The sequence below is a fragment of the Sus scrofa genome, chromosome 13, assembly GCF_000003025.6.
Source record: "Sus scrofa isolate TJ Tabasco breed Duroc chromosome 13, Sscrofa11.1, whole genome shotgun sequence".
NCBI lineage: Eukaryota > Metazoa > Chordata > Mammalia > Artiodactyla > Suidae > Sus > Sus scrofa.
Window position 1 is genome coordinate 24,180,901 of NC_010455.5, and position 6,434 is coordinate 24,187,334.

At 39.9% G+C, this 6,434-nt stretch overlaps 1 protein-coding gene across 8 annotated transcripts in view; it reads left to right on the plus strand.

Annotated features, from left to right (window-relative positions):
* MOBP (myelin-associated oligodendrocyte basic protein) overlaps positions 1-5,938 on the plus strand; it is a 48,761-nt gene extending 42,823 nt beyond the window's left edge. For 3 of the 8 annotated variants that reach the window (XM_013981487.2, XM_013981488.2, XM_013981482.2), the window contains exons 6-7: positions 2,382-2,465; positions 2,584-5,938. The gene's annotated coding sequence lies outside the window, so the exon portion shown is untranslated. The remainder of the gene's footprint in view (positions 1-2,381; positions 2,466-2,583) is intronic. The other 5 variants (XM_013981489.2, XM_013981483.2, XM_021070398.1 and 2 more) reach the window with 3 other exon arrangements.

Genomic DNA, 6,434 nt, shown 5'->3' on the forward strand with positions numbered 1-6,434 from the left:
AGGGCATGGGATCAGGGCAGCTCTCACACTCTCAGCAGAAGTGGAAGTGTCCATGGCAGCTATCACTTTACCATTGTTAGGAGAGCTGGTTCTGAATGAAGGATATGAAAATCCCTGTGGTCAGACCCCTGTTTGAGTGTTACTGGTTATGGGAACTTGAATAAAATGAAGCTCTTTAGGCTTCATTTTTATAGGTGAGGACAATTAAATAGCTAATGAGCATAGAGCTGGCACATAGAAAGCACTCAGTAAAATGGAAATATGATGCTCATTCTCATATGCACAGTTCTCGTCACCATTTGTATTTACCTCTTGCACTTATTTGTATACTTTCCACTTGTTTCCACCACTAGAATGCAAGATTGAGGACCATGGTTTCACATCCCTGTGTTGTCTCTTGTCCCCCTTGATTATATGATCTGGACAAATGTCATTTTCTAGGTTTATGGGAACAGCTTTGAAAACATGGTCTTGAATCCCCTTCTGACCCCTTTTTAAACATCCATATCCACCATGCTATTGACTTTGCAGAGTATGGATTTGGTATACTTGCCACTCTGCTACGATGAACAGTCTTTACCTAGAGATGTGCCATCTTTGCAATTCCTTTTTGAAAGATGATAATAATAGAGTTCCCTCAGTGGTTAATGAACCCAACTAGCAACCATGAGGACGTGGGTTCAATCCCTGGCCTCTCTAAGTGGGTTAAGGATCCGGCATTGCTGTGAGCTGTGGTGTAGGTCGCAGACGCGGCTCAGATTCCTCATTGCTGTGGCTGTGCTGTAAGCTGGCAGCTACAGCTCTGATTGGACCCCTAGCCTGGGAACTGCTATATGCTGCAGGTGCAGCCCTAAAAAGACAAAAGACAAAAAAAAAAAAAAAAAAGAAAGAAAAAAGATAATAATAATGATGAAAAGCATCATCATGAAAAATAAGTATACCATTTCTTAAGAGGTATGCAGTAACAGCTTTTACCCAAAAGGTTCTATATGCTGTAAGACTCTTCCTCCTAAAAACTTTCAGGTTGCTCTCGTCCTCCAGCTCATTTACTCAGAGGTTACATCTGTGACTTAGACAAAAATGTGATTATTTTACATGCCCTACCCTAGTCAGGAATAAAGCATTTCATTTGAGGGGCTGTGGCCAGAGACGCTATGGCAGAGTAAGACTAATGTGAGCTATTGTCATCTGCTCAGAGCAAAGATGAATGTAGAGTCCTTCCTCTGTTGCAGGCCCTCTGCCTTCATAAGTCAGAGTAGATGATATGATGTCAGATCCCCACATGGATCTTTTGCTGCTATTCCACAGAGTAACTCTTATGACCAAGGTGCTTGATTTTACTTAAGCCAACCAAGAGCTGGCTTTCAGAAAATAATGATCTATTAAATGTAATTCTTTGATTTTTCAAATGATTTTTCCTCTGCTCTGAGAAATATTTATATGAGTATTCCTATTTAGGCTTTATATTTATAAAGTAAGATTTATATTTATAAATTAATATTTATAAAGTAAGATTTCATTTGAATATGTTAACCTCTCAGTATATTATTTATTTATTTATTTATTTATTTGTCTTTTTTTGCCATTTCTTGGGCCACTCCCATGGCATATGGAAGTTCCCAGGCTAGGGGTCGAATTGGAGCTATAGCTGCTGGCCTACAGCACAGCCACAGCAACGTGGGATCCAAGCCGCATCCGCAACCTACACCAAAGCTCAAGGCAACGCTGGATCCTTAACCCACTGAGCAAGGCCAGGGATCGAACCCACAACCTCATGGTTCCTAGTTGGATTCATTAACCACTGAGCCACAATGGGAACTCCCAACTTCTCAGTATATTATACATGTGAATTTTTTTTTAAATTATCTGACCACTTTTTAGCCATCTAGAACTCCAGGAATGTGGTGATCAAGTAGAGTACTGAACACAGTACTGCTTATTGACAGTATAAGCCAGTCTGCTTACTGACATAGAACAAGGCCTGGAGCCATACTGGGCTGAGAAAAGGATAGGCTGGTCCCATCCTTTGGACCTAGATCCATGCATACCCCATGGCTGAGCAAACTGAACAAAGCTCCCCAAGGTGGGGCGAGCTTGAGGAATATGAACGATCTGGTTAACCAAAGCATGTTCCCTTGCCAAGTGGTGTATATAATCCTGGGATAGAACCAAAGGGTTCGGACAAGGGAAGGGACCCATCATGTGACCAGAAGGCATGAAGTTCTAGGATGTGCCCAGCTTCAGACACCTACCCAGCCCTTCAGTCACGGAGCTATATCTGTTTCTGAAGAAGGTGGTAAAGGTCAGTTGAGGATGCAAGACACAACCACTGGGAGAATAATATAGAGTTCTAGCTTGATGGTTTTTTCCCCCCCTCACAGCATTTTGAAGATAGTGTCCTGTCATTTTCAGACTTCTATAATTGCCAATGGGAAATATGTTGTCAGTCTGCTTGTTCTTCCATTGTAAGTAAATTGTATTTTCCCTTTGGTTACTTTTAAAGTTTTTCTCTTTGTCTTCGGTGTTCTGAAGTTTCACTATGATGCCACTAAGTATGGATTTATTTTTATTTATTTTGCTCAGGACTCAAATTTCTTCAATCTGAAGATATGCATCTTTCTTCAAGGATGTGCAAAAAAAGATATTGTACAACCATCATAATGGCAAAAATTAAAACTTATCAAGTGTTGGCAAGGATATGGGAAAAATTCTCATATGCTACCAATGAGAATTTATAAATGATTACAACATTTTGGGGTGCCATCTGGGGGTACTAGCAAAACAGGATAACCTAAGATCAAGCAATTATAATTTTAGGCACCAATCCTGAGAAAACTTGCATTCATAGAAAAAGGAGATACATGCACATCTGTTCAGTGAAGCATTGTTTGCCATTGGGAAAAAAAGAGAAAGAAATTAATCAAAATGTTCAATAGGAGGATATATGAATCTTTAACGTAATTTTCAAAAATAAAATCCTGAACAGCAGTTAAAACAAATGAATCAGATATACTCACACAAGGTAGGCAAATTTGGAAGACAAAATGAGAAATACAATAAAGTAAAAAGTAGATGATAAATGCAACACAATTCCCTATGGATAAATTTTAACCACCCACAATACTATAATTGCCCAATATGTAGAAACCATGAGATTTCACATTTTCTACAATGCACTAAAATAAAAAAAAAGGAAACAGGATAAAAGGCAATCCAAGAAATATTTATCCTCTTGGAAATCAAAAAGAAGATCTAAAATAATTCCTGGTTTGAAGAAATAACAGAAATTAAAAGCTACATAGAAATGGTCAACAGTATTAGCCAGACACAGATGTGTTCGAGGAGCTAAGGGAGACTAATGATCAGTCCGGGGTCTCTCCAAGGTTACAAGTCTTAAGCAAAGATACTTGTTCTGAGTCCATTTTTTTCCTGGGTTTTCCTGTGGCTTCTGCTGGTTTCTGACATGGGGAAAAGGGGGGAAGAGTTAGAATGTACCCCTCTCTCCATCTCTCCCAACCTTCCTTTAGTAACAAGTAGGAAAGCACAATAGAAGATAAAAGAACGTAGTAGAATGTAGAGGGATGTAACATGGGCAATGTTAGGTGGACAGAAGTTCAGAGCAAAGGAGAAGGCATGGGGGCAGTGTTGTCTACGGGCTGGGGTCGAAATGCACAGGCAGACACCTGATGCACCAACAAGGTCATGGATTTCTGTCCTTGAGTGAGGGCAGCCAGACCCAGCCAAGCTCAAAGGGCAAGTGAGGATACAAGAGCAACACCAGAGGAAGTCCTGCTCAAGGTGTAGGGCTGGGGTGAGAGGGAGTGCCAGGAGAAGTGGGGAAGCATGCTCGATTCAGCTGAGCTTTAGCTCAGAAAACCATGCTCCTGGAAAGAGGAAGCTGGCCAAGTACTGTTCCAAGGCAGCGGGAGGGCGAAGCCAGAGCATCCTGCTTCTTTACGTGGGGAGGCCAGTTCTCTGTGGAAGTGGCAATACAAAGGCAGGGGAATTGAACTACTCAGAACCTTCAGGGAGAAATATTTCCTGCCCAAATTCAGGTGCTAAACAAACAACAAAATGAGAACCTCTACTATGAAGAGTTTCCAACCATGAGATATCTGAGGACATTACATTCCTGGGAATAAAGCCAGGGGTGCCATGACAGACAACTAGAAAGAACAACTTAGTGGGCCAGCCCCACTCCAGTAAGACCCAAGGAGGAAACTTCATATTCCTTTAGACTGTTTTAGCTTTTGGCAAAGCCAGACCCCATGCTCCAAGCTTGCTGGGTTCTATCCTCCATATCATCCAGAAGATACACTGTTACTGCAGAAGGTGACACTGAGGAGAGAGCGCGGTGTATATTTATTCATGTAAAAAAAACCCTGGGTATAAGCACAGCAATGTTAATAACTAGAAATTACTGAATTTTCTATGTTGTCTGTTGTGGAAATAAAGCCCTCTGGGGATGGATCAAAAATATCTGGAAATTACTTGAAACTGGTGAATAACTAAATGGAATGATAACTAAAATGTACTGTAATCCAATTGTATTTTTTGTCCTTTAAGGGTTGTTTCCAGGGAGCACTATGCAGTGAATGTTACAAAAATGACATAAAACTCCAAAAGCTACTCTATGTAAATTTCTTGAGTGGGAATTCTCATGATGTTTGGCATATTACTCTGATAATTGTATATGTCAATTGGTTTTATGTTCTGACATTTTGACCGCTTTGGGGAAAAATGAGGTGTATACCCAGAGTTTTCCTGGCAAATGCTTAAAAACTGGCCCTCTGGGTGGAAAATCCTGATTGATGGTGTTTGCCAATTTCCATGGTGTAAATACTACTTCCACTCTGGCTGACTGCAAGCTATGAATGTGCTATCATTGAGTGCAGAACTGGGAAAGGATGTGCAATGTGGACACTTGTGAGTCCATACAAGCCACTGTATATACCCAGGAGCCTGTGTGAAACTACAGTTTTTTACTAAAAATATTGCCCCATAAATATACAAAGGTACCAGTGGAAGAAAAAATATAAAGGGAAAATAAATTCAAATTGGAAGTTCAAATGGAGAAAATAACAGGATTTTTTCAACTTTGTCTATATGCTACATTTTATTATTATATGTTTAAAAGAAAACAAAGTATCTATGTGTCATCTCCAGGTTCTGAACTCTTAGTTTCTTTGGTGTTCCCTGAGATGGAGGCTAGGGTTTCTTTCCTTTCAGATATTGGTGCTAAGATGATGCTGTCCAAAGAATTGATGGGACCTGCTCACTGTGAAGCCAGTTTCAGGATGGCTGAGCTGAGGTGGTGACAGAAGAAAAGATGAGGAGCCTTCTGAATTTGGGGAGGCAACACTTATATTTATATGTGTGGTTTGGTATGATAATATATTGCTTTAAAAGTTAATGCTAATGGAAACAAGAAAAAAGCAGTTGTTCAAAAATTGAAAAAAATGGATTAATAAACTCTTCTATTAGAGCAAGGCAAGAGGAACTTATTAAAACTGAGGTGAATTAGAAATATCAATAAGAATCCACGGGCATGTTTTTAAAGGAGGTTTATTTGTTCCATCCCTACAGTGATTTATGCCGTTGGATATTTTTGCTGCCATCTGCCTAGTTCCAGTTGGAATGTGGGACAAGCTTATTTGTAGAATTAGTGCTTATGGTTTCTAAAACTATTCTCCACTGCAAGGAACAAATGTCCTTGGAAGATAGTTGATTCCATATTTCTGGGCAGGGGAGAAAAAAACCAGGATTCATTTGTAAATTCTAGACATTGAAAGAAAGCAAGGTGGCATAGGGTATCAGAGAGTCATAAATCCATAATGATGCAAAAGAGAAGATAAAACAGAATTGCCTGAAAAACAGTCTCTGAAATTGTTTACTGAAAAGGCTGTATTATTGATTAATAAAAATCATATGAGTTCTACTCCTAAGTTTTCATAAGCAACAGGGTGCAAATGAAGGATGCTGTCTTTTCCTATAAGGAGATGAACCTGTAGCAGGACAGTCACTGGACAATATCAAAGTTCCAAAGATCTCCGTGAAATGTGACTTATTTAATAGAAGAGGATGCAAGTGGATTGGAGGGAACTGGGATTTTGGGTGAGTTAGGGGTGACCTTTAGGAGTTATTTCTCTTATCTTTCCAGCAATGAATTACAATCTTCCCTAAGTATTACCAGCAGTGGTTGCATAGCAGATAGAGGCATCCTCTGAAAACTAAGTTTTTGTTTTGTTTTGTTTTGTTGGGGTGCACGCGAGGCATGTGGAAGCTACCAGGCCAGGGATCGAACCTGTGCCACAGCAGTGACAATACCATAACCTTAACCCTCTGCACCACCAAAGAATACCAAAAACTAAGTTTTATCAACTAGCCAGCACACATGCACTATTGCAGGTTATGGTGTGTTGCTTATGGTTATT